Source organism: Montipora capricornis, chromosome 7, assembly GCF_036669925.1.
Source record: "Montipora capricornis isolate CH-2021 chromosome 7, ASM3666992v2, whole genome shotgun sequence".
Classification (NCBI taxonomy): Eukaryota; Metazoa; Cnidaria; class Anthozoa; order Scleractinia; family Acroporidae; genus Montipora; species Montipora capricornis.
This window is the reverse complement of record NC_090889.1, coordinates 1,079,482-1,089,481: the sequence shown is the minus strand read 5'-3', so window position 1 is coordinate 1,089,481 and position 10,000 is coordinate 1,079,482. Positions and strand designations below refer to the sequence as shown.

The following is a 10,000-nucleotide window of genomic DNA, read 5'->3' as shown; positions in this document are numbered from 1 at the left end:
TATTTATCATGAATGTCTTTGCGGTTTGGCAAAAAAAAAAAAACAGCTTGACGTAATAAGATCTATTTGTCATCATGGTGCAGAGCAGTCAACAAATTTAGCTATAAATCTTTCCAGATCAACTGAAAAATTAAAAAAAAAAATTCCCTTGACTCGCCAAATATGACAGTCACATCTTGAGCTGGATGGATAACAAGATCAGTAAAATTTCTGCAGGCCATATAGGTCTAGCAGTTAAACTGGTCAAAACGAATGGACTTTCTCCATTACATAAACTATTTTAATAAATTTAAAATGTTACCATGACTAAACAACTGTTGAGCATCTTCCTCCCAGTGACACGGATGTGCACCCATTCAAATTAAAGGAGAATTGAAACTTAACAAACAACTGAATAGAAGGCCAAAAAGGAAACAAAGTCCTCAGTGCAAACCATGAATGCCCTAACTCAACCTGAAGGAAGAAAGAGGGTCGTAAGAAGGAACAAACAATGAATGGCCATCGTCGAAAGCCTAACTCAACTTGATGGAAGAGAGAGGGTGGTAAGAATGAACTAACAATGAATGGCCATCGTCACAAGCCTAACTCAACCTGATGGAAGAGAGACGGTCGTAAGAATGAAGAAACAAGGAATGGCCATCCAGGGAAGCCTAACTCAACCTGATGGCAAGAAGAGGGTCGTAAGAATGAACAAAAAATGAATGGCTATCGTCACAAGCCTAACTCACCCTGATGGAATAGAGAGGGTCGTAAAAATGAACAAACAATGAATGGCCATCGTCACAAGCCTAACTCAACCTGAAGGAAGAGAGAGGGTCCTAAGAACGAACAAACAAGGAATGGCCATCCTCGCAAGCCTAAATCAACCTTATGGAAGACAGAGGGTCGTAAGAATAAACAAACAAGGAATGGCCATCGTCACAAGCCTAATGCAACCAGATGGAAGAGAGAGGGTCGTAAGAATGAACAAACGAGGAAAGGCCATCGTCACAAGCCTAACTCAACCTGATCGAAGAGAGAGGGTCGTAAAAATGAACAAACAAGGAATGGCCATCGTCACAAGCCTAACTCAACCTGATCGAAGAGAGAGGGTCGTAAGAATAAACAAACGAGGAATGGCCATCGTCACAAGCCTAACTCAACCTGATCGAAGAGAGAGGGTCGTAAGAATGAACAATCAATGAATGGCCATAGTCACAAGTCTAACTGAACCTCATGGAAGAGAGACAGTCGTAAGAATAAAAAACGAGGAATGGCCATCGTCACAAGCCTAACTAAACCTGATAGAAGAGAGAGGGTTGTAAGAATGAACAAACAAGGATAGGCCATTGTCGCAAGCCTAACTCAACCTGATAGAACAGAGAGCGTCGTACGAATGAACAAACAATGAATGGCCATCGTCACAAGCCTAACTTAACCTGATGGAATTGAGAGGGTCGTAAAAATGAACAAACAATGAATGGCCATCGTCACAAGCCTAACTCAACCTAATGGAAGAGAGAGGGTCGTGAGAATGAACAAACAGAGAATGGCCATCGTTACAAGTCTAACTCAACCTGATGGAAGAGAGAGGGTCGTAAGAATGAACAAACAATGAATGGCCATCGTCACAAGCCTAACTCAACCTAATGGAAGAGAGAGGGTTGTAAGAATGAACAAACAGAGAATGGCCATCGTTACAAGTCTAACTCAACCTGATGGAAGAGAGAGGGTCGTAAGAATGAACAAACAATGAATGGCCATCGTCACAAGCCTAACTCAACATGATGGAAGAGAGAGGGTTGTAAGAATGAACAAACAAGGAACGGCCATTGTCGCAAGCCTAACTTAACCTGATGGAAGAGAGAGGGTCGTAAGAATGAAAAAACAATGAATGGGCATCGTCACATGCCTAACCCAACCTGATGGAAGGGAGAGGGTCGTAAGAATGAACAATCAATGAATGGCCATCGTCACAAGTCTAACTCAAACTGATGGAAGAGAGAGGGTCGTAAGAATGAACAAACAAGCAATGGCCATCGTCACAACAATAACTCAACCTGATCGAAGAGAGAGGGTTGTAAGAATGAACAAACAAGGAACGGCCATTGTCGCAAGCCTAACTCAACCTGATGGAAGAGAGAGGGTCGTAAGAATGAACAAACAATAAATGGCCATCGTCACAACCCTAACTTAACCTGATGGAAGAGAGAGGGTCGTAAGAATAAACAAACGAGGAATGGCCATCGTCACAAGCCTAACTCAACCTGATGGAAGAGAGAGGGTCGTAAGAATGAAGAAACAAGGAATGGCCATCCAGGGAAGCCTAACTCAACCTGATGGAAGAGAGAAGTTCGTAAGAATGAACAAGCAAGGAATGGCCATCGTCACAAGCCTAACTCAACCTGATGGAAGAGAGAGGGTCGTAAGAGTGAACAAACAATGAATGGCCATCGTCACAAGCCTAACTCAACCTGATGGAAGAGAGACGGTCGTAACAACGAAAAAACAAGGAACGGCCATTGTCGCAAGCCTAACTCAACCTGATGGAAGAGAGAGGGTCGTAAGAATGAACAAACAATGAATGGCCATCGTCACAAGCCTAACTCAACCTTGTGGAAGAGAGAGGGTTGTAAGAATGAACAAACAGAGAATGGCCATCGTTACAAGTCTAACTCAACCTGATGGAAGAGAGAGGGTCGTAAGAATGAACAAACAATGAATGGCCATCGTCACAAGCCTAACTCAACATGATGGAAGAGAGAGGGTTGTAAGAATGAACAAACAAGGAACGGCCATTGTCGCAAGCCTAACTTAACCTGATGGAAGAGAGAGGGTCGTAAGAATGAAAAAACAATGAATGGGCATCGTCACATGCCTAACCCAACCTGATGGAAGAGAGAGGGTCGTAAGAATGAACAATCAATGAATGGCCATCGTCACAAGTCTAACTCAAACTGATGGAAGAGAGAGGGTCGTAAGAATGAACAAACAAGCAATGGCCATCGTCACAACAATAACTCAACCTGATCGAAGAGAGAGGGTTGTAAGAATGAACAAACAAGGAACGGCCATTGTCGCAAGCCTAACTCAACCTGATGGAAGAGAGAGGGTCGTAAGAATGAACAAACAATAAATGGCCATCGTCACAACCCTAACTTAACCTGATGGAAGAGAGAGGGTCGTAAGAATAAACAAACAAGGAATGGCCATCCTGGCAAGCCTAACTCAACCTGATGGAAGACAAAGGGTTCTAAGAATGACCAAACAAGGAAAGGCCATTGTCGCAAGCCTAACTTAACCTGATGGAAGAGAGAGGGTCGTAAGAATGAACGAACAATGAATGGCCATCTTCACAAGCCTAACTCAACTTGATGGAAGAGAGAGGGTCGTAACAATGAGCAAACAAGGAAAGGCCATCGTCGCAAGCCTAACTCAACCTAATTGAAGAGAGAGGGTCGTAAGAATAAACAAACAAGGAATGGCCATCCTGGCAAGCCTAACTCAACCTGATGGAAGAGAGAGGGTGGTAAGAATGAACAAACAAGAAATGGCCATCGTCACAAGCCTAACTCAACCTGATGGAAGAGGGTGGGTCGTAAGAATTAACAAACAATGAATGGCCATCGTCACAAGCCTAACTCAACCTCATGGAAGAGAGACGGTCGTAAGACTGTAAAAACAAGGAACATCCATTCTCGCAAGCCTAACTCAACGTGATGGAAGAGAGAGGGTCGTAAGAATGAACAAACAATGAATGCCCATTGTCAAAAGCCTAACTCAACCTGATGGAAGAGAGAGGGTTGTAAGAAGGAACAAACAAGGAACGGCCATTGTCGCAAGCCTAACTCAACCTGATGGAAAAAAGAGGGTCGTAAGAATGAACTAACAATGAATGGCCATCATCACAAGCCTAACTCAACCTGATGGAAGAGAGACGGTCGTAAGAATGAAGAAACAAGGAATGGCCATCCAGGGAAGCCTAACTCAACCTGATGGAAGAGAGAAGTTCGTAAGAATGAACAAGCAAGGAATGGCCATCGTCACAAGCCTAACTCAACCTGATGGAAGAAAGAGGGTCGTAAGAGTGAACAAACAATGAATGGCCATCGTCACAAGCCTAACTCAACCTGATGGAAGAGAGACGGTCGTAACAACGAAAAAACAAGGAAGGGCCATTGTCGCAAGCCTAACTGAACCTGATGGAAGAGAGAGGGTCGTAAGAATGAACAAACAATGAATGGCCATCGTCACAAGCCTAACTCAACCTTGTGGAAGAGAGAGGGTTGTAAGAATGAACAAACCGAGAATGGCATCGTTACAAGTCTAACTCAACCTGATGGAAGAGAGAGGGTCGTAAGAATGAACAAACAATGAATGGCCATCGTCACAAGCCTAACTCAACATGATGGAAGAGAGAGGGTTGTAAGAATGAACAAACAAGGAACGGCCATTGTCGCAAGCCTAACTTAACCTGATGGAAGAGAGAGGGTCGTAAGAATGAAAAAACAATGAATGGGCATCGTCACATGCCTAACCCAACCTGATGGAAGAGAGAGGGTCGTAAGAATGAACAATCAATGAATGGCCATCGTCACAAGTCTAACTCAAACTGATGGAAGAGAGAGGGTCGTAAGAATGAACAAACAAGCAATGGCCATCGTCACAACAATAACTCAACCTGATCGAAGAGAGAGGGTTGTAAGAATGAACAAACAAGGAACGGCCATTGTCGCAAGCCTAACTCAACCTGATGGAAGAGAGAGGGTCGTAAGAATGAACAAACAATAAATGGCCATCGTCACAACCCTAACTTAACCTGATGGAAGAGAGAGGGTCGTAAGAATAAACAAACAAGGAATGGCCATCCTGGCAAGCCTAACTCAACCTGATGAAAGAGAGAGGGTCGTAAGAATGAACAAACAATAAATGGCCATCGTCACAACCCTAACTTAACCTGATGGAAGAGAGAGGGTCGTAAGAATAAACAAACAAGGAATGGCCATCCTGGCAAGCCTAACTCAACCTGATGGAAGAGAGAGGGTCGTAAGAATGAACAAACAATGAATGGCCATCGTCACAAGCCTAACGCAACCTTATGGAAGAGAAAGGGTCGTAAGAATGAACAAACAATGAATGGCCAGCGTCACAAGTCTAACTCAACCTGATGGAAGAGAGAGGGTCGTAAGAATGAACAAACAATGAATGGCCATCGTCACAAGCCTAACTCAACATGATGGAAGAGAGAGGGTTGTAAGAATGAACAAACAAGGAACGGCCGTTGTCGCAAGCCTAACTCAACCTGATGGAAGAGAGAGGGTCGTAAGAATGAACAAACAATGAATGGCCATCGTCACAAGCCTAAATCAACCTGATGGAAGAGAGAGGGTCGTAAGAATGAACAAACAATAAATGGCCATCGTCACAACCCTAACTTAACCTGATGGAAGAGAGAGGGTCGTAAGAATAAACAAACAAGGAATGGCCATCCTGGCAAGCCTAACTCAACCTGATGAAAGAGAGAGGGTCGTAAGAATGAACAAACAATAAATGGCCATCGTCACAACCCTAACTTAACCTGATGGAAGAGAGAGGGTCGTAAGAATAAACAAACAAGGAATGGCCATCCTGGCAAGCCTAACTCAACCTGATGGAAGAGAGAGGGTCGTAAGAATGAACAAACAATGAATGGCCATCGTCACAAGCCTAACGCAACCTTATGGAAGAGAAAGGGTCGTAAGAATGAACAAACAATGAATGGCCAGCGTCACAAGTCTAACTCAACCTGATGGAAGAGAGAGGGTCGTAAGAATGAACAAACAATGAATGGCCATCGTCACAAGCCTAACTCAACATGATGGAAGAGAGAGGGTTGTAAGAATGAACAAACAAGGAACGGCCGTTGTCGCAAGCCTAACTCAACCTGATGGAAGAGAGAGGGTCGTAAGAATGAACAAACAATGAATGGCCATCGTCACAAGCCTAAATCAACCTGATGGAAGAGAGAGGGTCGTAAGAATGAACTAACAATGAATGGGCATCGTCACAAGCCTAACTCAACCTTGTGGAAGAGAGAGGGTTGTAAGAATGAACAAACAATGAATGGCCATCGTCACAAGCCTAACTCAACATGATGGAAGAGAGAGGGTTCTAAGAATGAACAAACAATGAATGGCCATCGTCACAAGCCTAACTCAACATGATGGAAGAGAGAGGGTTGTAACAATGAACAAACAAGGAACGGCCATTGTCGCAAGCCTAACTCAACCTGATGGAAGAGAGAGGGTCGTAAGAATGAACAAACAATAAATGGCCATCGTCACAAGCCTAACTTAACCTGATGGAAGAGAGAGGGTCGTAAGAATAAACAAACAATGAATGGCCATCGTCACAAGCCTAACTCAACATGATGGAAGAGAGAGGGTTGTAAGAATGAACAAACAAGGAACGGCCATTGTCGCAAGCCTAACTCAACCTGATGGAAGAGAGAGGGTCGTAAGAATGAACAAACAATGAATGGCCATCGTCACAAGCCTAACTCAACCTGATGGAAGAGAGAGGGTCGTAAGAATGAACTAACAATGAATGGGCATCGTCACAAGCCTAACTCAACCTTGTGGAAGAGAGAGGGTTGTAAGAATGAACAAACAATGAATGGCCATCGTCACAAGCCTAACTCAACATGATGGAAGAGAGAGGGTTGTAAGAATGAACAAACAAGGAACGGCCATTGTCGCAAGCCTAACTCAACCTGATGGAAGAGAGAGGATCGTAAGAATGAACAAACTATGAATGGCCATCGTCACAAGCCTAACTCAATCTGATGGAAGAGAGAGGGTCGTAAGAATGAACAAACAATGAATGGCCATCGTCACAAGCCTAACGCAACCTTATGGAAGAGAAAGGGTCGTAAGATTGAACAAACAATGAATGGCCAGCGTCACAAGTCTAACTCAAACTGATGGAAGAGAGACGGTCGTAAGATTGAACAAACGAGGAATGGCCATCGTCACAAGCCTAACTTAACCTGAAGGAAGAGAGAGGTTTGTAAGAATAAACGAACAAGGAACGGCCATGGTCGCAAGCCTAACTCAACCTGATGGAAGAAAGAGGGTCGTAAGAATGAACAAACAATGAATGGCCATCGTCACAAGCCTAACTCAACCTGATGGCAGAGAGAGGGTCGTAAGAATGAACAAACAAGGAATGGCCATCCTTGCAAGCCTAACTCAACATGATGGAAGAGAGAGGGTCGTAAGAATGAACAAACAAGGAATGGCCATTGTCACAAGCCTAACTTAACCTGATGGAAGAGAGAGGGTCGTAAGAATGAATAAACAATGAATGGGCATTGTCACAAGCCTAACTCAACCTGATGGAAGAGAGACGGTCGTAAGAATGAACAAACAAGGAACAGCCATTGTCGCAAGCCTAACTCAACCTGATGGAAGAGAGAGGGTCGTAAGAATGAACAAACAATGAATGGCCATCGTCACAAGCCTAACTCAACCTGATGGAAGAGAGAGGGTCGCAAGAATGAACAAACGAGGAATGGCCATTGTCACAAGCCTAACTCAACCTGATGGAAGAGAGAGGGTTGTAAGAATGAACAAACAAGGAAAGGCCATTGTCGCAAGCCTATCTCAACCTGATGGAAGAGAGAGGGTTGTAAGAATGAACAAACAAGGAACGGCCATTGTCGCAAGCCTAACTTAACCTGATGGAAGAGGGAGGGTCGTAAGAATCAACAAACAATAAATGGCCATCGTCGCAAGCCTAAATTAATCTGATCGAAGAGAAAGGGTCGTAAGAATGAACAAACAAGGAATGCCCATCGTCACAAGCCTAACTCAACCTGATTTAGGAGAGAGGGTCGTAAGACTGAACAAACAATGAATGGCCATCGTAACAAGCCTAACTCAACCTGATGGAAGAGAGAGGGTCGTAAGAATTAACAAACAATGAATGGCCATCGTGACAAGCCTAAATTAATCTGATCGAAGAGAAAGGGTCGTAAGAATGAACAAACAAAGAATGCCCATCGTCACAAGCCTAACTCAGTTTGGCTTCGCACAGAGACAAAGTATGACTAAAGATAATGTGTGATTATTGAAAAGGAAAGTAAACAATCTGCGAAGTAAAAAAGAATTAGTGCTGTTGGTCACAATAACAATAATTGTTTCGTCAATGTATGTGTTGATGACAGCAGTTATTGCTGACACAATCATACATTGTATGGTCTTAATTAAGCACCCAATCCAATACAAAACAGCTGATCATCAAAAGCATTCTAACACTTAAAACCACAGTCTGACCAAAACCAACAAAGGTTTCTTAGTCAGAGAAAAAAAAAAAACCATAGTAAAAGCCTGCATATACGAACATCTATATATTTTTTGTCTGGCAAAATAGGGATACTTGGAAATTCAGTCTTAAGGTGGGTTCTCGACAAGGTCCTAATTTCTATGTACGAGATATAGGTATTGATTGCCAGAAAAAGAAATGTTTGCGATCTCAAAGTGAAACTCCTTAGTTAAAGTGCTTATTGCAATTTAACTGTTACTCACTGTTTTGCATGATATAGAAAATAAAATTTCTCAGCCAACCTTGAATGTTTGACTTAAGGTTCAGCCTAACAAATTTTAAAAATTCATATTTTAATCTATTTGCATCCACGCCGCCTTTTGCCATCCTTTGCCATCCTCACGTGCAAATGGTTCTTATCATCTGACAATGTCTACTTTTTCAAACTAAAGTAATTAACTTTGGGGTTTCCTTATTTTGGGCTGAGAATTTTAGCTTATGGAAACCATGCTAAAAGCATGGCACAACTCTTATTATCTGTATTATTTTTTAGTGCTATTTTAAGAGATTTCTTAAACATAAAATAGTAAAAACGAACGATAAAATCCGACGTTTCGGAGTAGTCATGACTCCATTATCAAGGAAAAATGTTTGATCATGCAAATTACAGCATTTAAAGCGATATGGCGCGAAAATTGACATAACAAGGTGCAAAGATTATAAAAATACTTTCGCACGAATAGAATCTGATTCCACGTTGAGATATGGCTTTAAAGTTCTTATGAAAAGCATTTCGTACAATAACCAGTCAAATTTGTTCCTGCATTTCTTAAGGGCCCACTGACGTATTTTTTGGGGTGTGTTGCTAAGGATGTAATGGTTAAGTAATTTGAAAGAGTTTGGCATTATTCTGGTCAGTTTCCAACTTTTGTAAGCCAATAACCCTAAATATGACGTCATCATACCACGTCCATGGTCACGTGACCAATAAAAGCAAACTCTAAATTTGTCTCCGTGCAACGCAATTTGGGTATTTAATCGATGGTTTGAGAATTTGTATTCGTTTTTGCATCCATCCAAGCATGGTTTTCTTTTTATTTTGAAAAATGTTCTTTTTAAAGATATAAACGATACTGAAATACCCATAACTTTTTCAAAAAAGATGATTTTAAAAGATCAATGCTTAGCTATATTCTGTATTTGGGGGTGAAACGTGCCATGTAATTGGAAATTTAGCTTTTTTCTCAAACCGGAAGTCAGTTCGTTTACGCCTGCGCAGTTGATCTGATAACGAGCGCGAGGAAGGGCGAGGAAAAACCTTCCTTGGAAACAACAGTTTATGCGGTGACTTTTGCTTGTGAGTGGGTTTTCTTGTCAGCTCATGATATGATGACGTCAGTCACCGAAAGTAACATTTCACTTTCTTAGCAATGCGCGAAAAATCCGTCTGTGGGCCCTTAAGCACTTCAAAATGTCGCAGCAGGTCCTGGGCGATTGTCCCGTGCACGTTCTTGTACTTTTTTAGTGCATGTTTGTTATCTGCTTTCTGGCTACAAAGACTGGTTTCTTTGTTAACACAAAAACAGAGACTTCGCAGGAGTTGTCGAGAGTAAAAAATCGTCTTTTTAACGCAATAAATTAAAGTGCGAATTTTTCTTGATTCTTACCTTGTGTTTGAGGAAAGCACCTCAGGTGCTTCCATTTATAATCCACACCC

The 10,000-nt window shown here is 42.3% G+C and overlaps 2 protein-coding genes and 1 long non-coding RNA gene across 6 annotated transcripts in view; 2 read left to right on the top strand and 1 right to left on the bottom strand.

Annotated features, from left to right (window-relative positions):
* The window catches only part of LOC138057855 (uncharacterized), a 167,429-nt gene that overhangs the window by 66,864 nt on the left and 90,565 nt on the right, over positions 1 to 10,000 (top strand). The gene's annotated exons all lie outside the window — the stretch shown is intronic.
* The window catches only part of LOC138057856 (uncharacterized), a 32,303-nt gene that overhangs the window by 2,602 nt on the left and 19,701 nt on the right, over positions 1 to 10,000 (top strand). The window lies entirely within an intron of this gene.
* The window catches only part of LOC138058276 (uncharacterized), an 11,326-nt gene that overhangs the window by 611 nt on the left and 715 nt on the right, over positions 1 to 10,000 (bottom strand). Inside the window, exon 3 of the long non-coding RNA XR_011133841.1 lies at positions 9,951 to 10,000. This exon is cut by the window's right edge and continues 284 nt beyond it. This is a non-coding gene — a long non-coding RNA (uncharacterized lncRNA). The remainder of the gene's footprint in view (positions 1 to 9,950) is intronic.